Raw genomic sequence first — 22,075 nt, 5'->3', positions numbered from 1 at the left:
TATAATGATCTTGATCTTTTGATAAAGACTTTGTTAAAATGTATTTGTCCAATATAGATATACCTAACTCTGCTCTTTTGTTTCTTGCATGGAATGATCTTTTACCCTTCATTTACTTTCACCTTATGTGTGTCTTTAAGCCAAAGTGAGTCTTTAAGCAGAATATAGTTGGGTTTTGTTTTTTTACTGTTTGTTTGTTTATATATTTAGCTACCCTATAGATATTGATTGAGAGTTTGATCTATTTACACATAATTATTGATAGGTAGGGCTTCCCCAGTGGCTCAGTGGTAAAAAATCTGCCTACAATTCAGGAAACACAGGGTTGATATCCCAGGTTGGGAAGATCCCTTGGAGGAGGAAATGGAAGCCCACTCCAGCGTTCTTGCCTGGGAAATCCCATGGACAGAGGAGCCTGGCAGGCACGGGGTCACAAAGAGTCAGGCATGGCTGAGGCCGCTGAGTGTGCACTCACACGTTTAGGTAAAGACTCTCTATCACCCTCCTGTTCATTTTCTGACTGTTTTATATTTCAGTCTCCCTTTCTTCTCCTCTTTCTGTTTTGCTTTGTGATTTGATGATTTTCTTAGTGGTATGCTCTTTTCTTTCTCTTTCTCTTGTGTATCCACTATAAGTTTTTGTTTCATGGTGTACCACTAGGCTTGCAAAATTCATCACATATGTATAAGTTAAAGTTGGTAACAACTTTGGTCACATACCCTTTTATGTCCCTTATTTTATATTTTGATATAAAATAGGTAATTTTTTATATTGTATATTCATTAACAAGTCATTATAAATATAGTTATTTGTAATACTTTATTATTTCAACCTTTATTCTACAGTTAAGAGTGATTTACATGCCAAAACTACAGTAATAGAGTTCTGAGTTTGACTGTATACGTACTTTTACCAGTTAGCTTTACACTTTCTTACATTTTTATGTTGTCACATGTATTCATTTGTTTCCTTTAGCTCCATAATTTGTCTTTTATTTTATAATTTCTATCTTTTTGTGGAACTGCTCGTTTTGTTCATGTATTGTTTTCCCCATCCTGTTGAGATGTCTATGTTCTCTCATAGCTCTTTAGCTTCCTTAAAACAATTATTTTGACATCTTTGTCAGGCAATTCATAGATCTCCATTTCTTTGAAGGTGGTTACTGAAAACTACTGTTTTCTTGGCAGCGTCACGTTTCCTTGATTTTTAGTGTTCCTTGGACACTGCGCTGCTGTCTTCACGCTGGAAGCAGCAGTCACTTCCTCTAGTCCTTACTGACTGGCTTTAGGAAAAAAATGCCTTTACATGTCAGCCCAGTCTGAAGTTCTCTCAGGCCTTTTCTATGGATATGCCCATTTTCACATCTCTTATTCCCTCTTGCAGGGGGAATTCTTAAGAGTATATGCCTCCTCTCAACCCGGCAAAGCCAGGTCAAGTGTCAAGAGCCTTCCACTGGGGTTCCCCAGGGCAGTTCCCTGAAATGCTCCAGCTTCTGTGTTTTCTCCCAGTCCTGCAGGGTTGGGCAGGTTTTCTGCATGTGTTCATAATTCAGCTACAAATGCTTGCTCTGGGAGTCAGCCACGAGGCAGGAAGGGATGCAGCACATGGAGCAGTGGGTTTGCCCATAGGGTAGCTGGGGCCTCCACAGCAGAGGTGTCCCGAAGAGCTCATAAGTTGTCTTCTTGATGGAGTCTGCAACACTTCTGCAGTCCCCCAGAGAGTTCTGAGTCCTGGTTGCTGTCTGCCCAGCCTCTCCCAATTTCTCAGCTGAGCCCATCTCTATAGTGCTCTTGGTGGGATGAGGAAGAAGTGGGTGCCTTGGGCATCTCCTGCACATCTGGGGAGGCTAGGTGCTTATGCACTGCGTACTCATTTTTCTCTCTGGGAGATACTGGGGGCTGAGAGGTTTCCCTTATCAGTGAACTAACTGAGCTGTCCTAGGAGAGGGGTGATGTAGATGAAGTAAAACTATTCCTACCTTCTTCAATTGCCTTGTATTTTTTTTGCTCCAACAGTATGTTATAACTTCGCCACTGGACTTCTAGACTCCCATAAAAGTACGTTTGTCCATGAGTGGTAGTCAAAAATCAATGTTTTATGATGGGATAACAGTGGAAAGCGCCTATGCTGCCAGCTTGCTGAATTCACTAAAATATATCCCATTAAAAAATACAGAAGGCTCAAATCCACATATAGCATGGGTTGAAGAGCAATGGTTTTACAATTCAACACTATTATTAATATGACTATAACATTCTTAAGTTCTCATTTTTAATATTACACAAATATGCTGAATTATGTTTCAAAATTAAATGAACTCTCTTCATCTGCCAGTTTCTTACTCCTTATTTCTTTAAACTGAATTAAATAGAAGTACTTGGAAAGCTGTGACAGACATCACAATCAATATTTAGACATTATCCAGTTTCTATTAGGCACTGTGGTCGCATTAACAGGCAACTTCATTAGAGGCTTTGGAAATAAAATATCTGGGTTCAAACTTGCCAAGGAACCTCCTCTACAACTCAGAAATAGTAATTTAAGGGAAGGTATCATACAAATAAGTGGCTGCTGAATAATAAAAGCAGATGACATTTACCTGTATAAAATCTGACATCAGGTTGAGTAAGAGGGCAGAATTAAATAGCTTAGTTCATAGTAAATAATTGAAAGTCACATAATCTTTCAAAAGTAACATCTTAGTTTCCCTGCCATAATACTCATCTTCTCCAACCTTGAGATTTTTTTTCCAAATGTCCCATTAAATCTTCACTCAATACTTGAGACAGTCTTTAAACCTATTTGATTTAATTCTAACAGAAATTACTCTAACATTTCTCTTTAACATTTTACTGGAATAACTTATTTTAAAAAATACAGATACCTTTGGAAACCTTGTACAGTACAGAAGTATAATTCAAGTACATTTCTTGATAGTTTGTAAAATAATGAATCACTAGTACATTTAAAAGTTTAAATCTTAAAGAACCATCAGAAAGAAAAATATTTAGCACCAAAATAAGCATTCATTAGGAAAGTGTCCTAAAAAATAAAAAAGCAGTATGTATTATACTTCCACTAGAAGTTTTTTTTAATATAAATTTATTTATTTTAATTGGAGGCTAATTACTTTACAATATTGTATTGGTTTTGCCATACATCATTAAGTAATTTGCATAAAATTGGGAGACTAACTCTTCTAATAATATTGCATTCTTATTTACATATTTTAAATGATTAGTTTAGATGGATTACTCTTTTTCTATTCTGTTTTGGTTATTGGAATTTGTATCTTACAATGGATAAATAACTAATTTTTATTTTAAACTTTATAGATTCAAAGATACTTGAAACTGTCAAATAAATTAAAAAGCAATATTGTGGCATAGCATTAAATGTTTAAAATATTTTAAAATAATCAGATTTTATAGAAAAAAACAATGTAATACAAAGTAATCTATTGAGGCAGGGGAAAATTAGGAGGAAGGGGAGGAGAAAAGAGATAAAGTATAGAAGGGAGTACGGAAGGACAGTAGGTGAGAAAGAAGAGAGGAGTAAAAGAAGAGCAAGTAAATAGGACGGAAGGCAGGGTGGATAGAAGACAAGAGGGAAAAGACTGGTAGTTCACTGGGCTAACCTACACACTTACTCAAGATATTATTAGAGGGACTTCTGTGGTGGTTCAGTGGCTAAGACTCCATGCTCCCAATGCAGGGGTCCTGGGTTCAATCTCTTGTCAGGGAACTAGATTCCACATGCCCCAACTAAGAGTTCACATACTCTCACCAACAGTTCATATGCCACAATTAAGACCAAGCACAAATAAATAAATAAGTAAGTAGATATTTTTAAAAAGAGATCATTATACTTTAAAAATGTGTCACCGACTCTGATGTCTATCAAAGAAAAATTGTAATCCTCTTAGTATAAAATTAAAAGTATTATCTGACTCTTTCTTGCCCATTTTCTAGACTCAACTCAGCACTGGCCAATATAAGCCATCCACACTAATCTAAGCAAATTAGTTATAATGATGACTGCACCAACCTTTCTCATACCACTGGGCACAAACTCTTTGGTCTTGCCCTTTTCTCCCTACCTCTTCCTTTTCCAGGCTCCCTTCTCTAGTATTCACTAGTCCTACAAGCATTCCTCAGTGACATCTCCAATCTTGATTTTTCCCTTAGGTGTTCCCTAATCTATCCTGCTCTTCAGAAAAGGCTACATCCCAGGACTTCCAGTGGTTAAGACTCCACACTACCACTGCAGGGGACTCAGGTTCGATCCCTGGTTAGGGAACTAAGATCCTACAGGCCATGCAGCCAAAAAACTTAAAAATAAAATAAAAATACTATATTTAAAAAAATGTCTGTACCCTCTATTCCAGTACCTAACATGAGTGTACTGTGCCTTACACAAATATGAACTTCGTGAGTACTAGAACTAACCATCACTATATCCTCAGTGATGAGATCACTACTAAATTCTTAGAAAGTAATAAATGTTTACTATCATGACAATTAGTAGATGTTAATTACTATGAGATTGAGTGGCTGAGGAAATCTCATTGTGTATTAAATTACCTTTAAAGAAAGTCATATAAATTAATTATGTAATTCATTTATATTGGCCAAATTTGCTTGATATTTCCAACACTTTCTTATAGTTTGTTGATTATAGTCCTAGACTAACATTTAATTATTGCAAAATGAACTTTTCATGAATTAGCCAGAAAGCCATGCATAAGAAGTCTACAGAGGGTTCACAAAGTTCAAAAACATGCCAATTCTGTACAAAATAAGGTCTGTTGCACTCAGGGTACTCTTGCTGCTGAGTATGCAAGAGCATTTGGTAATTAATCTGAGCTTTGGGGAATTTTAAATGTTGGCAAACATGTTTTAAATTTTAAATCTGTTGTTTGAAGGAATGTTCCTGAGTAGAGGTTATACTCTAGGAAATAAAAGATGTTTGAGTTTAACTTGTGCATTTTATTTGGATAAATGAGCAAAACAAAATTTGTGGAGATATAGTGTGATTTCAAATAAAGCTTACTGATAGTTCCAGTGAATATAATATAAAACATTTCTATACACGGATCTGATTATGCATGAGTTAGCTAATAGCTATGAATTAGTTTTTAAATTTCTTATATATTATTTGGTTTTATCACATTAACCTGGGATTCAATGTAAGTAAAATAGCTATTTGCCATCATCTGTGTTAGAAATGTTTATCTGTGGGTATTGATTGGGAAGCTAGGACCAAATAGAACCAAACTAAACAACTACAAGACAGGAGGCAATATGCAAAATACACAGTAAATATAAGTGAGATGTAATATATTCAACCAGGTATTTCAAACCCAGGAAGCTGGAAAAGACCTGTAGGAATTTCAAAGAACACAGCACAACTGACTTTGGAAGAATGAGCAATGTATAAATTAGACTAAGTCCTTAAATATGCATGGCTTGGGTGAAAGACATCTAAAATTGTGATCACTGATAATAAATATTTGAGAAGCATAAACATCAATAAGAAAAGAAAAAACTGGCCATAAAATTAAGCTGAAAACATTCAGAAATAAAACAACCTTAACAAAAGCTGGGCCAAACACAACTGTTCAATATAACTAACAAAACTCTTGGAGAATATTACAAATCAAATACTAAAAAGATTAATATGTAATCAAAAAATTATAGGACTTCCCTGATGGCTCAGCGGTAAAGAATCTGCCTGCCAATGCAGGAGACACGGGTTCGAGCCCTGGTTTGAGAAGATTCCACATGCCTGGGAGCAGCTAAGTGCATTCACCACAACTACAGAGCCTGCGCTCTCAAGCCCTAGAGCACAACTGCCAAGCCTGTGTGCTGCAGCTGCTGAGGCCAGATCGCCCCAGAGCCCATGTGCTGCAGCGAGAAGCCACTGCAATGAGCAGCCCACACTGCACTGAAGAATAGTAGCTCTGGCTCACGGCAACTAGAGAAAGCCCACGAAGCAAGGAAAACCCAGCACAGTCATAAATAAATAAATAAGAAAAAGCATAGGTGCTTATTTTTGGATGGGACTCTGAAGGTAACTAATGCTTATGTTTGCACACATAGCTTGAAGGTGTCCAAAGACAAAAAGATAATCTACAAACTGAACTCATATGGGTTGGGAACAGTCTCTGATTACTACTGCCACTAATTTACTGCTAGCAATAACGTATTACAATAGACATATAAATAAATGGCTACAATATAATGAGATGTCCTCCAGCACTTCAGGACACAAGACTTCTTCCCCAGCACCAGGGCACTAGATCACTCTGTATCTGCCAGAAACACATGCCAGGAAAATTGAGTGTCCTTTGTCTCTTCACAAAAATAGCCCTGTTTTTATTTCTGTCATAGCATTTTCACACTATTTTCTAATTTTTGATTGCCTTCTTAGTCCCCTCTGAACTTAAGCTGTTTGAACATTTTAGTTTCATCATTTTATTTGTAGTATCTACTACAAAGCTTGGCAAACCATTAATTATTCAACAAATGTTTTTAAACACAAATATGGGAGTTTGGGAAGCTGAGCTCATTGGAAATTATAATATTCAGGAAAAGTATTAAGGAAATATTAGGGCTTGCAGAGATTCACGGGCATAGTAAGACTTGGAACACTTAGAAGTAGGTGAGGAGGATAGTCCACATGAAGAAATCATAATTAAAAAATAGACAAATATCTCTGGATTTTATATGGCATTCTCTATCTTTAGCTACAATTAGCATGGATAACTATCTAAACTTTAGATGTTCCATTAATCTTTTCTTAAAAACTGCTGCTACTGCTGCTAAATCATTTCAGTCATGTTTGACTCTGTGTGACCCCATAGATGGCAGCCCACCAGGCTCCTCTGTCCCTGGGATTCTCCAGGCAAGAATACTGGAGTGGGTTGCCATTTCCTTCTCCAATGCATGCATCCATGCTAAGTCGCTTCAGTCGTGTACAACTCTGTGAGACCCTATGGATAGCAGCCCACCAGGCTCCCCCGTCCCTGGGATTCTCCAGACAAGAATACTGGAGTGGGTTGCCATTTCCTTCTCCATTCTTAAAAACTACTTATGTATTTATATTGAAGTATGGTTGATTTACGGGCTTCCTCGGTGGCTCAGGGGTAAAGAATCCAACTGCAAAGCAGAGGCCTCAGAAGATGTGTGTCCAATCTTTGGGGTGGGAAGAGCCCCTGAAGCAGGGCATGGCAACCCACTCCAGTATTCTTGCCTGGAAAATCCCATGGACAGAGGAGCCTGGTGGGCTACAGTCCATAGGGTTGCAAAGAGTCAGATAAACTGAAATGACTTAGCACACATGCACAGTTGATTTATAATGTTGTGTTAGTTTCAGTGGTACAGCAGTAATTCAGTTATGTGTGTGTGTATATATATATTTTTTTCAGATCAGATCTTTTTGCCTTATAGCTTATAAAGAAATATTAAGTATAGTTCTTTGTGCTCTTCAATAGGTCCTTATTGACTATTTTATATATTTGTTTTGCTGTTAAGTCACTAAGTCATGTTCAACTCTTTTGTGACCCCATGGACTGTAGCCTGCCAGGCTCGTATATCCATGGGATTTCCCAGGCAAGAACACTGGAGTGGGTTGCCATTTTCTTCTCCAATTTTATATATAATAGTGTATGCTGCTGCTGCTAAGTCGCTTCAGTCGTGTCCAACTCTGCGCGACCCCATAGATGGCAGCCCACCAGGCTCCCCCATCCCTGGGATTCTCCAGGCAAGAGTACTGGAGTGGGTTGCCATTTCCTTCTCCAATGCATGCAAGGGAAAAGTGAAAGTGAAGTCGCTCAGTTGTGTCCGACTCATTGCAACCCCATGGACTGCAGCCTACCAGGCTCCTCTGTCCATGGGATTTTCCAGGCAAGAGTACTAGAGTGGGTTGCCATTGCCTTCTCCAATAATAGTGTATATACATATATTAATCCCAGACTCCAGACTTATCCCTTCCTACTCCTTCCCCTTCAGCAACCATAAGTTTTCCACTTCTGTGGGTCTCCTTCTGTTTTACATATAAGTTAATCTGCCAGTACTCTTGCCTGGAAAATCCCATGGATGGAGAAGCCTGGTAGGCTGCAGTCCATGGAGTCGCTGAGAGTTGGATACAACTGAGTGACTTCACTTTCACTTTTCACTTTCACACATTGGAGAAGGAAATGGCAACCCACTCCAGTGTTCTTGCCTGGAGAATCCCAAGGACAGGGGAGCCTAGTGGGCTGCTGTCTATGAGGTCGCACAGAGTCGGACACGACTGAAGCGACTTAGCAGCAGCAGCATCTTTTGAAGATTTATATCATATATGTGATATCATATGGTAGTTGTCTTTCTCTGGCTAACTTTGCTTAGGATGATAATCTCTAAGTCTAATCATTCTGCTGCAAATGGCATTATTTCATTTTCTATGTTTGAGTAATATTCCACTGTATAAATATGCCACATCTTTATCTACTCATCTGTTGGACGTTTAGATTGCTTCTATATCTTGGCTATTGTAGACAGTGAATATTGGGGTACATGTATCGTTTTGGAACATATTTCTTTGGATATATGCCCAGGAGTTGGATTTCAGGATCATATGGAATCTCTCTTTTTAGTTTTTTAAGGATCCTCTGTACTGTTCTCCATAGTGGCGGTACCAATTTTCATTCCCACAGTGTAGGAGGGTTCCCTTTTTTCCACACCCTCTCCAGTATTTATTGTTTGTAGACTTTTTGATGAGAGCCACTCTGACTAGTTTAAGGTGATATCTCGCTGTAGTCTTGATTTGCATCTTTCTAATAATTTACAAAGTTGAGCATCTTTTCATATGTCTTTTGGCTATCTATATGTCTTCACTAATCATTAAATTATAACATAAGCAAAGTTTTATTCTGAGGATTTAGAAAGCTTTGCTTTTATAAAACTGTGTGCAACAGAATAAGCACAATTATAAATGAAAACTTGACAAGTTATTTTTCATGCCCTTCCCTACATTCATTCCCCTCTATTAAAATATGAATAGAAAAGATTAACATCAGTAGCTAATAATTTATGCTAATACTATTTAGATAATAACTTACTATTTAACTATTGTATATAATAGCCTCCTCACCCTTACACACATATAAGGGAGAAGGAGAGGAGGAGAGGGAGGTAAGGGAAAAGAAAAGTCGTAAGATTAATCTGAAAGGAAGTCCACTCAGAGGACCTCAGGTAGGAACCTCTCATGGGTCCTGGGTATCAGACTTATTCCTGAGCTTCCAAGAAACATTCTTATGGGATGGCTTTCTGAGTAGTGTACCTGCACACTGCTCCCTCACGTACATTTGTTGAAGTCAGTGCATTCTCCACAATTTCCCACTAAGAATAAAGACATAAATGTTATGAGAGTAGAATACACATTGAAGAATGTAAGTATATTAAGATCTATAAATCAGAACAGATGAGGGGGTGATGAAAGAAATCAGGTCAATAATTTTTAATAACTACTGGCAATCACCCTGATACACGTTTGGGATCAGTAAAGAAAGAAATTTGTAATATTCAGAGCTAGCCAAGATGAAATAGTTTCAGAAAGTAATGAACTCTGATGGCGGGAAATGTTCAAGCAGAAGCTAAGTGACCATCTGTTAGGGATGTTGTAGAAGGGAGACTTCCATTGAGTGGGAGGTTATGCTAAATTATCTAGAGCTATTTCCAACCCTTGAGATTCTGTAATTCAATGAAGTAGAGCTTGAAGAAAACCCCAAAGAACTATTAAATAACTCTGTGTACTCAAACATATATATCAGCAGTTAATTTCAAACCAACCGTTAACTTCATTTAAGTATTTAATTTGTCTCAGAAATTTGAAGAAAATGGTCATAAAAAAGGAAACAGAAAAATCTCTTACCTGCATGGATGATCTATTTAATGGGTTTAAAATTATGCTCTTTAGATGTCTTGGGAACAGAGAGAAACCTTGGAGCTTTTTCAGAGGTAACCTCGAGGTAGGAAGTGCTGGAGGGCAGAAAAGGGAAGCTACGTAGGTGAGGTTTCAGATCCACTGTAACCAGGGCAGTTCAACCGTCATCTCTATTTTATATACTGAAATTCTGAGCAATATATTATTTGAATAAGACAATTCATGGCTTAGGAATTTTTATCATAACTAACCTAGTTCATGCAAGAATAATAAAATCTCTGGTTAAATCAGCATTAAAAACAATATCAGGTAACAGAATACTGCAGATCCATTATGAAAGTTTTAAGACAACAGTTTTTCCTTGGGGGAAAAATGTAAATATGCTATTATTAATAATTGACTATTTCAAATAATCACATTTTTGTCCACTAGAACGTATGGTTCATGGGTATTAGAGAATATCAATAATTATGTACTTTGATATATTCCATGAATCTAGAAAAATACTTGGTAGATAGTCAGAGATCATTAAAGTTTATTGAACTAAATAATAGAAATATCAAAAATTTCCAGTTTAGGCTAATTTTAAAAATATTACATTGACAGTTCTGCTTTTATCTGGGATGAAGTTTACACACATACACACACACACACACACACACACACACATCACTTCTGTCTTAATTCTGAGAACACTTTAGATAAAATCAAATACTATATATTTCTTTGACTTCCCTGGTGGCTCAAACAGTAAAGCGTCTGCCTGCAATGCGAGAGACCCAGGTTCGATTTCTGGGTTGGGAAGATCCCCTGGAGAAGGAAATGGCAATCCACTCCAGCACTCTTGCCTGGAAAATCCCATGGACGGAGGATCCTGATAGGCTACAGTCCATGGGGTCACAAAGAGTAGGACACAACTGAGTGACTTCACTTTAACAGAGGGTACAAAAAACTCCAGAGATGGATAAATTCTTTCTTAACAGTAGTCACTATTTTTGTTGTTGTTCAGTTGCTATGTGGCGTCTGACTCTTTGAGACCCCATGGGCTGCAGTACACCAGGCTTCCCTGTCCTTCACCATCTCCCAGAGTTTGCTCAAACTCATGTCCATTGAGTCGTTGATGCCATCCAACCATCTCATCCTCTGACGTCTCCTTCTCCTCCTGCCTTCAATCTTTCCCAGCAACAGGGTCTTTTCCAATGAGTTGGCTCTTTGCAACCAGTGGCCAAAGTATTGGAGCTTCAGGTTCACCATCAGTCCTTCCAAAGAATATTCAGAGCTTATTTGCTTTAGGATTGACTGATTTGATTTCCCTGCTGTCCAATGGACTCTTAAGACTCTTCTCCAAGACCACAGTTAGAAAGCATCAATTCTTCAGCGTTCAGCCTTTTTTATGGTACAACTCTCACAACCATACATGACTACTGGAAAAAAGCATAGCTTTGATTATAAAGACCTTTGTTGGCAAATTGATATATCTGCTTTCTAATATGCTGTCTATGTTTGTCATAGCTCCCCCCCACCCCCCCCCACCCCCGCTAAGGAGCAAGTGTTATTTAATTAAGGCAATGGCCACCCACTCCAGAACTCTTGCCTGGAAAATCCCATGGATGGAGGAGCCTGGTGGGCTGGAGTCCATGGGGTCACAAAGAGTTGGACACGACTGAGCAACTTCACTTTCACTTTTCCCTTGCATGCATTGGAGAAGGAAATGGCAACCCACTCCAGTGTTCTTGCCTGGAGAATCCCAGGGACGGCGGAGCCTGGTGGGCGGCCGTCTATGGGGTCGCACAGAGTCTGACACGACTGAAGTGACTTAGCAGCAGCAGCAGCAGTCACTATCCCCAGTGATTTTGGAGCCCAAGAAAGTCTGTCACTCTTTCCATGTTTTCCCCATTTATTTGCCATGAAGTGATGGGACTAGATGTCATGATCTTCATTTTTTGAGTGTTGAGTTTTAAGCCAGCTTTTTCACTGTCCTCTTTCAGCTTCATCTCTTGAGTTCCTCTTCATTTTCAGGCATTAAATTGGTATCATCTGCACATCTGAGGTTGCTGATATTTCTCCTGGAAATTTTGAATCCAGCTTGTGAGTCATCCAGCCTGGCATTTTGCATGCAGTAAGGAGCCTGGCAGTCTACAGTCCATGGGGTTGCAAAGAGTCAGACATGACTGAGCAACTAAGCACACACACACACTCTGCGTATAAGTTAAATAAACAGGGTGAGAATATACAGTCTTGACCTACTCCTTTCCCAATCTGGAGCCAGTCCATTGTTGCATGTCTGGTTCTAACTGTTGCTTCTTGACCTGCATACAGATTTCTTAGGAGGCAGGTAAGGTGGTCTGGTATTCTCATCTCTAAGAATTTTCCACAGTTTGTTGTGATCCACTCAGTCAAAGGCTTCAGCATAGGCAATGAAACAGAAGTAGATTTTTTTGGAACTCTCTTGCTTTCTCAATGATCCAACAGATGTTGGTAATTTGATCTCTGGTTCCTCTGCCTTTTCTAAATCCAGCTTGAACATCTGGAAGTTCTCGGTTCACATACTGCCAAAGCCTAGCTTGAAGAATTTTGAGCATAATCTCACTACCATGTGAAATGAATGAAACTGTACAGTAGTTTGAGCATTCTTTGGCATTGCCTTTCTTTGGGATTGGAATGAAAACTGACCTTTTCAAGTCCTGGGGCCACTGCTCAGTTTTTCAAATTTGCTGTCATATTGCGTGTAGCACTTTAACAGCCTCATCTTTTAGGATCTGATATAGCTCAGCTGGAATTCCATCATATACACTAGCTTTGTGTGTAGTGATGCTTCCTAAGGCCCACTTGACTTCACGTTCCAGGATGTCTGGCTCTAGGTGAATGACCACGCCACTGTGGTTATCTGCGTCATGAAGACCTTTATTGTACAGTTCTTCTGTGTATTCTTGCCATCTCGTCTAGTAATTCTAGTAAAAAGTATGCTTTTACTAGAACATATATAATAGTAAACTTTTTATCTTGTTTCATCTAAAATATTTTTCATCTTCAATTTCTCATGAGCATAGGTTAGTCAAAGGAGAATCTGTTCTCCAGCTATTTCTTAGTTGCCAAATTTTGCTAAGGTATCATTTCACCACCACTCCTTGACATGTAAAAGAAGCTCTGGTTTTTTCATCAATTTAATTTCATCTCACAAACTTGTAATGAGAACCTCTCTATGCAGTTAATTCACTAGGACTAAATTAAATACATCACCTCTACCCCCAAGGAAACTCTGAACCTAACAGCAAATACAGTGTGTAAACATAATTAGGCTACAGTGCCATACATTAAATAATGAAAACATTGTTACTGAGTAAAACAGTGACACTATGTAAAACAATGGCACATTGGTGAAATAGGAAAGAAATCACAAAGGAAAAGCTCAAATTGAGACATTAAACATGAGTAAAATTTTGCCAAGTAAGAGAAGAAGAAAATTACATTCCAGGAAAAGCTAGAGGATGAGAGAAAGGATGAATGTCAAGTAACTTGAAGACATAATACATTTTACAGAGTAGTGAACAATGAGATGAGAAAAAAACAAGAAGGTCTGCAAGGGTCATATCTTACAAAGTATTAACCATACAAAACAACTTAAAAAGAAGTTTTTCAGTAGTGGTTCCCAAACCTGGCTGCTCATCAAAATTGTTACATATATATAGATTGCTGAGTCTAATCTCCAGACTTACTGAATCAGAATCACCTTGGGGTAAATAGTTTGAACAGGTTTTCAGGTAACTATGATATAATTATATCAGGCTTCAGATAGGAAGAACCTTAAATAGATGTAGCATCTTATATAGTAAGTAGTCTCATGATGGGACAGTTCCACTGTTGAATAATTTAGTAGCCCAATGATGCCAACAAGGATTCAGATTCTGTTTTTCTGCATTACACGCTGCAGTGTCAGCTACTCCACCTCTTGGTTCTGAGGTGGGTTCAGTAGCCTTGGGGTTTATATCCTCATACAACAATACCCAGTGAAAGAAATCCTCTTTTCTTGTGTCTCTCTTTATATGGGCAAAGAAAACTATCGGAGATGCCCCTGCCAACAGATCAGTTCAGTCATACATTGTTTCCGATTCTTTGAGACCACATGGACTGCAGCACACCAGGCCTTCCTGCCAATCAGCAACTCCCGGAGCTTGCTAAAACTCATGTCCATTGAGTCGGTGATGCGATCCAACCATCTCATCCTCTGTCATCCCCTTCTCCTCTCACCTTCAATCTTTCCCAGCATCAGGGTCTTTTCCAATGAGTCAGTTCTTCCCATCAGGTGGCCAAAGTATTAGAGTTTCAGCTTCAACATCAGTCTTTCCAATGAACACCCAGGGCTGATCTCCTTTAGGATGGACTGGTTGGGTCTCCTTGCAGTCCAAGGGACTCTCAAGAGTCTTCAACACCACAGTTCAAAAGCATCAATTCTTCAGCACTCACCTTTCTTTACAGTCCAACTCTCACATCCATACATGACCACTGGAAAATCATAGCTTTGACTAGACAGACCTTTGTTGGCAAGTAATGTCTCTGCTCTTTAATATGCTGTCTAGGTTGTACAAAGCTTTTCCTCCAAGGAGCAAGTGTCTTTTAATTTCATGGCTGCAATCACCATCTGCAGTGATTTTGGAGCCCCAAAATCAAAGTCTGTCAGTGTTTTCCTTGTTTCCCCATCTATTTGCCATTAAGTGATGGGACTGGATACCATGATCTTAGTTTTTTGAATATTGAGTTTTAAGCCAACTTTTTCACTCTCCTCTTTCAAGTTCATCAGGAGGCTCTTTAGTTCTTCTTTACTTTCTGCCATAAAGGTGGTGTCATTTGCATATCTAAGGTTATTGATGTTTCTTACAGCAATCTTGATTCTACCTTGTGCTTCATCCAGCCCAGCATTTTGCATGATATATTCTGCATGTAAGTTAAATAAGCAGGGTGACGATACACAGCCTTAGATGATACACAGCCTTAATGTATTCCTTTCCCAATTTGGAAGCAGTCTGTTGTCCCATGTCTAGTTCTAACTGTTTATTCTTGACCTGCATACAGATTTCTCAGGAGGCAGGTCAGGTGGTATGGTATTCCTGTCTCTTTCAGAATTTTCCACAGTTTCTTGTGATACACACAGTCAAAGCTTTGGTGTAGGCAATAAAGCAGGAGTAGATATTTTTCAGGAACTCTCTTGCTTTCTCAGTGATTCAACGGATGTTGGCAATTTGATCTCTAGTTCCTCTGCCTTTTCTAAATCCAGCTTGAACATCTGGAAATTCTCGGTCCATGTACTGTTAAAGCCTGCCTTGGAAAATTTTGATCGTTACTTTGCTAGAATATGAGATAAGTACAATTTTCCAGTAGTTTGAATATTCTTTGGCATTGGCTTTCTTTGGGATTGGAATGAAAACTGACCTTTTCCAGTCCTGTGGCCACTGCTGAGTTTTCCAAATTTGCTGGCATATTGAGTGCAGTACTTTCACAGCATCATCTTTTAGGATGTGAAATAGCTCAACTGGAGTTCCATCACCTCCACTAGCTTTGTTCATATTGATGCTTTCTAAGGCCCACTTGACTTCACATTCCAGGATGTCTGGCCCTAGGTGAGTGATCACTCCATCATGATTATCTGGGTCATGAAGATCATTTTTGCATAGGTCTCCTTGTATATTCTTGCCACCTCTTCTTAATATCTTCTGCTTCTGTTAGGTGCATACCATTTCTGTCCTTTATTGTGCCCATCTTTGCAGGAAATGGTCCTTTGGTATCTCTAATTTACTTCCTCATGTTTCATTATCCAAGACACCCTTGTATAGCCCCTCAAAACCAGCCACTGTCAAGGGCTGTGGATTTACCATGACAGCTAACCAGAATTCATCTCTTGTTTCTGAGAACAGACATGGACTTCCATGAAATACCTAAATACACAATATCTGATAAAAAATAAATGAATAAAATCAGGGTTCTGATATAATAAAAATAGGCCATATTCCTTTTGGGGAATCAACAGTATATATATATATACACCACAAAGAAGGTCATTGAACTAATACTTTGGAACCATGGCCTAAGCAACATTATTGGTGTAAATTAGATAAACATGACTAGATTGGCATTTTGAAAAAAAAAATTAGTGGGAATTTGGAGAATGAATCAAAGAGAAGTCAGATCCTTTCTCAATTTTTAAATGAAGATTACTTACAAGAACATTTTAGTAGGCTAATAAAAAGTTGGTAATATTTTTACCTACAAAAGTAATATTAGTGATGAACAGGAGCTGCATAGGAAGACCGTTATTTCAGAGTACAACCAGCAGTACTTATGATCCCTGTGAACTTTTGTGGTAATAGGGGGAAAGAATTGAACATTTTTACCAGGTTCCTCACTGGTTATATAGTACAAGTATTAACCAAATGATTACAAATATCTTGTAAAGTGAAATTCATTTTAATAAGGGTATAATCATAAGGCCAGATGCTGTGAGGAGGTCAAGTACCATAAGGATCAAGAAGTGGCTATGAGCAAATCACTACTGATACTGCAAGAGCCATTTTAATGCAGTAATAAAAGCAGAAATTACAGTCATTGAAATGGACACTGAAGAGTGCAGATGATGAGATAGATACTCTTTTCAAGTACTTGATCGTGGCGAAAAAGGGAGCAATAGGTTGATCATTTGAGCTGGTCAACTCTAAGGAGGGCTGAGTGTGGATGGTAGCTACTTGAAAAGTCAACAAGTAGAGAAAGCTTTAAAATGGAAAGACTATATAATTCATGGAATAAAAATCTGAGAATATAGATGGGCATATGAATTAAAATGCAAACAAAGAGATTTTTCTTTTACAACAAAAATTCTCTTTTTCACAAAAGTTTAATAGAGGAGTTACAGATGGCACACTTATATTGATAGACATATTTGGTGGCTGAAGGACATTAGGATGATTGGAGAAGGTCTCTATGGGGTCGAAGAACACATACTGCTAAAGGGAAGAGTTTAAATAGGGACCATAATAAAAAAGATTAAAGTTGGAAAAATAAAGTTCAATAGGAGAGCAACCTGGCCACAAAATTATGAAGGCTGCTGAGTGGGCCTGTATCCAGATGAGACTGGAAATCTCAGTTTATTAATATTATAGTTAGGTAGATAGATAGGCAGACAGAAAGGAAGGTAGATCTCCACCAATTTTATGGATGTTCTCAAAAATTTTAGGGAAATTTAAATAATGTAGCAGAGGGTAGTTACTAGATTGAAAATGTCCAATTTGGATAAAATGGGAAAGCCAAGAATTGAGAGTATTTTTGAGGGCTTGGGAGGAAATTCATAGCAGAATAAGAAAGAAAATGGTATCTGGAAGGAATTGGAGGCCTAGTTTTTAAAGAACCTGGAAAATTAGAAGTGGCTGAAGAATAAGTTCAGATAAACAGGAAAGTGAATAATCAAGAGTAACACGAAGCTTACATTTATAAGTTACACCTCTCCCTTTAAAACATGCTTCTCCTCACTCATGTACCAAGGGCTTTGCTAGTCACTGGAGTTGATCTGACAAAATTTCATTGGCCCAGAGAAGCTTTATTAAAAAAAAAAATTCTATTGAAGTATAGTAGATTGACAATGTTGTGTTAGTTTTAGGTGTACAGCAAAGTGAATCTGTTAAAAATATACATATAGGCACTCTTTCTAAGATTCTCTTCCCATATAGGCCATGACAGAGCATTGAGTAGACCTCCCTGTGCTATACAGTGGGTCCTTATTAGTCATCTCTTTTATATAGAGTAGTGTATGTATCAAATGCTACTCTTAGACTGTAATGCTCTTTACAGTTGAACGTGGCCTTTCAAAGCTATAATTCCAGGCAGTAACTGATGTGGAGATTTCAAGCCTAGTGTAACAGAGACAATCTGGGAAGGAGGCCAGAATACTAGCCCACACTGAGGACCATCTGCTAAGGAATAACTCCCCTCTGTATCCCCTTCCTCCTTAGGAAGGAGAGGAATGGACAGTCTTTGTTCAACAGGCTCTTAATTGAAAGGAACAGTGCTACATAAGAAGAAAATCAAGATTAAGCTTTGACTTTTTAACAAAAGTTAGGAATTTTTAAAAATAACCAAGAAGTCCATATGGTACCATACAGCAGAAAATCTTACCTATAGGTTTGGGAAAATCATAATGAGGTTAAATTTTGTCACTGTCAGCAGAGTTGTTCCATTTCCAATCTGGGGTCCAGATGCCATACATGGGATGTTATCTGCGTATTATCCAATCTTCTAATGGATTTTACTTGCCTTGGGAGATAATGGTTTTCAAGGAGTCACCCATGTGGATGCTATTCTGATTAGAGCTTATTCCTGCACATCCAGATCCATTCTTATTTCCCAAGTACACATATTTCTTTGGAATCAATGTGTTTTCATAGTCATCATGCTCTGGTACCTGAAGAAAGATGAATATATTTATAAGTGATCTAAGTGAACTCTGAACAAGTTGAAATATAAAACATAAAAAGCAAACAAAAAAATGCCACCTAATCTCTACTTTGAAATACTAAAACTGGGCTTAGTGACATGAGCAATTAGTGTCCTTCTGATCTTCAGAGGATGATCAGGAGATGATTTTCTTGCAATTGGAAAAGCAGAAGCACCTTTAAAAAAAAATTACTTGAAGGTATATTGGACATTTGTTATGAAATTGTAGGCATATCTGACTATAATTTAATATTTGACATTTCATGATCAAAATTCTGTTGTGAGAGTAGTAGGAATTTTTAAATATCCTTTCTTGCTTTCATGCTGGAATTTACCTTGGCTTCATAGATCATAAAAATCATCCAGTTACATAAGAAAGGATATACAAAATCAGAATATCTTCTGTGATGGCGGGTTAAAACGAAAGTGGTTAAATTGTGACATTTCAAATCTTTGTCTAAATCAGAAATCCAACAGCAAACTTGAATAGTTTGAGCATTACTTTGATTTACAAAATCTCCAGGGAGCTTTTGGTCCATAAATCTAAAGAGATTACATTGGAGCATTTTCAACTGTGACAAATATAAGTTTGTTCCATTCCCTTGAACCTAATTTAAAATACAATGGCACTCATTTTGCTATACTCAGCAGTCTTAAAGGTCAAAAGATGTTTTTAATTTCTCACTAGGAATATACTGCAAAATTAATGCAAAAATTAATATCAAATATATTCGAAAAAATTCATTGACAAATTTATTCAGGGCACACTTATAGTGAAAATATCTCTACATACTTCAGGGGAAGGTACATGCAACTCAAACACAAATATTTAGAGTAAGTTATAAGTAATTGCAGGAGAAAATTCTCATGTATATGGGACAAATATGATTTTGGCATATGTTCATATGTGAAAACTTTTTCAGGTATTTTAAAGCTGATCAAACCTCAAGCAATGTCTTAAACTAGAGTCCTTTTTATGAGTAGATTTCTTTGATTGATTTGCCTAAAGGAAATGTTTTCTCATAACCAGATTTGATTACTATTTATTTTTTTCATTTAATCAATAAGGTCAGTTAAAATAATCAATGTAATTTAGTCAAGTAAAGCCAGCTATAATTTCAGTTCATTTTCTGATTTAAAAAATTAATAATAATTCATTCCTACTTAAGAGTGGAGAAATGCTTTTATACATGCTTGATATAAAAATAAAACATGTACTGCAGTTGAAAGTAAGAAAAGAAATAAGTAAAAATGCATTTCATGAATTAGGAAAAGATTTTGAAGTCAGAGTTTAGTTTGAGTTCTAACTCTTATACTTAAATGTGTAATCTTAGGCACAATACTGAATTGTCCAGCCTCAATTCCTCATTCCTCCACTTAATAAAATGAGGACAACGGTAACCACCATGTAGGATGGTCACGAGGAATCTGGATATGTATCATGTGTATAAATTCATCATATCATACCTTACAGTTAGTAAGCAAACGAAAGTTATCGTTTGAGTACAAACAAGGTAAATCATGGATGACACTGAAGACCCACACCTAACAAATTTTTGCACCCAAATGTTACCAGAGTCTAATGATTTAGCCTTTGGACTAAATGATGATGATGATGTTTGTCCTTGAAGGGAAACTTATCTATGGACTATCAATCACCCTGTGTAGTAATTAATCTTGATAATACAAGGAAAGGCAGAGGACTGAAGGGAGGAAGGGATATATGGTGTGGAGGCTCAGGGCAAGAATCCAGATATAGGAAAAGACAGATGTGCTTCTGGAGGAGATGAGAAGGAGTCCAGAGACTAGCCTGTTGAAGACGGGTGAGGACAAGGAAGAAGAAACAAGGGCTGGTCTGGCCTTTGGCATTCCATGGGCTTATGCCTGCTTGGGGAAAGCAACATCATCCCAACAAGATGGGTGGGGGCCAGAGGGGACCCAGGTGAGAATAAGACAAGCATGAACCCTCATCTGATACAGACAAAGCCAGTTTTTCATGCTGTCAGGATCCTGAAGTCCTTCCTTGCTCTGGGTATGTGCTTTAGTCATGTTCCATTCTTTGCGACCCCATGGCCTCTAGCCCACCAGACTCCTCTGTCCATGGGGTTTCTCCAGGCAAGAATACTGGAGAGGACTGCCATGCCCTCGTCCAGCGGGTCTTCCCAACCCAAGGAGTAAACCCTCATCTATGTCTCCTGCATTGGTAGGCAGATTCTTTACCATTAGCACCACCTGGAGGATTCCCTGGTTGCTCAGACGGGTATCACCGACTCTATGGACATGAATTTGAGCAAGGTCTAGGATTTGGTGATGGATGGGGAGGCCTGGCCTGGTGTAGTCCTTGGGGTCGCAAAAAGTCGGACACCACTGAGCAACTTTCACTTTCAGTGCCACCTGGGAAGCCCCTCGGATCCTCCATCCTCCATAAAAACACACCGGAATTATGTTTCCCTCATAGAACAGCAAAAGAAAAGAGGAAAAGGTTGAATTTTTGAATTGGATTTGTATTTGTTACAGGAAGAATGGCAGAACGTTTACTAAACTGGAATTCACATTTTCAGGTACTGTCAAAACTTTAGGAAACACGTGGCTGATAAGAGAAGGGGGAAGCTAGACTTTAACTCAAAGCCCGTCTCCAAACCCTTTGTTCTTAGGCATTACGCAATCCCTCAAGTCAAATTAAAATAAAATCACGCTTCCTACAATGACCAAACTAGTTAGATATCCAGAACTTTTGCGGGAATTCTTAATAATCCATGAAAACCTCCCCTCCTAAGTAACCTGCTGACTTTGCCAGAACTTCTCACACTCAGAAGGAGAGCTTTCAGCAAACAATTCATCCAGGCCCAAGAAACCGTGTTCACATTACGTGATCACATTACGCTGAGCGTCACTGTTTTTTACCTTTGGCATCACACCAAGCGTTCTCTGCCATTCCAGACCCTTGGGATAAAAAGAGAGGAATGTAGACTAAGGGGTGCATCCGACCTGCCTCGGCCGGGGCTGGATTGCACCTGCCGGTCCTGGGAAGATGGCCGCTGACGCTTCATCAGGGTCCTTCCCTTAGCACCTCCCTACCTAAGAGAGACGGCTGGGCCTCCAGGTGTTTCAGCTCTGGGCACTTCCATCTTCTCAGCTCACATTTGCATGATGCTTTCACCAGGAAGCTTAGAGCATCAGATTCTGAATCAGGAATCACATGCTATATGAAACTGAATTCGAAATATAACAAGATAACCTGCCTCCTTGAATTGAATCCTAGGAACCAGTTCAATCTTCTTTTTTTTTTTTTTTATACACTAAACTTTATGATACCATTTGGAAAACTTTGTTTAGATGCAAGACATACTTCGGTGTGTAGAATTAAATAGAAATCGGACCTCTATAATTGTAATCCAATCAAATTTCTCAGTACCGGTTATTGAATAATTTCTCCTTTCCTTATTAGTATAAAATATACTAAATTACATGCCTTTTATCATTATAAGTATGAATAAACATATATATATGTATATATATAAAATGAGCTATTCATAAATATGAACTGCTGCTGCTGCTGCTAAGTCGCTTCAGTCGTGTCCAACTCTGTGCGACCCCACAGACGGCAGCCCACCGGGCTCCCCTGTCCCTGGGATTCTCCAGGCAAGAATTCTGGAGTGGGTTGCCATTTCCT

General features: G+C 38.3%; 1 long non-coding RNA gene across 2 annotated transcripts; it reads right to left on the bottom strand.

Moving 5' to 3' along the window:
- Positions 1-974: 974 nt before the first annotated feature.
- LOC123333732 lies at positions 975-21,450 on the bottom strand. 2 transcript variants are annotated; one of them, XR_006551221.2, is made up of 4 exons: positions 21,307-21,450; positions 18,085-18,370; positions 9,916-10,022; positions 975-2,147 (listed from the first exon to the last, which is right to left on the bottom strand). It is a non-coding gene; the product is annotated as an uncharacterized LOC123333732 (long non-coding RNA). The 2 variants fall into 2 exon arrangements; XR_006551220.2 differs by lacking the exons at positions 975-2,147; positions 9,916-10,022 and adding an exon at positions 15,637-15,872.
- Positions 21,451-22,075: the final 625 nt, after the last annotated feature.

The sequence above is a fragment of the Bubalus bubalis genome, chromosome 5 (genome assembly GCF_019923935.1).
Source record: "Bubalus bubalis isolate 160015118507 breed Murrah chromosome 5, NDDB_SH_1, whole genome shotgun sequence".
Classification (NCBI taxonomy): domain Eukaryota; kingdom Metazoa; phylum Chordata; class Mammalia; order Artiodactyla; family Bovidae; genus Bubalus; species Bubalus bubalis.
This window is presented reverse-complemented; position numbering and strand designations above follow the sequence as displayed.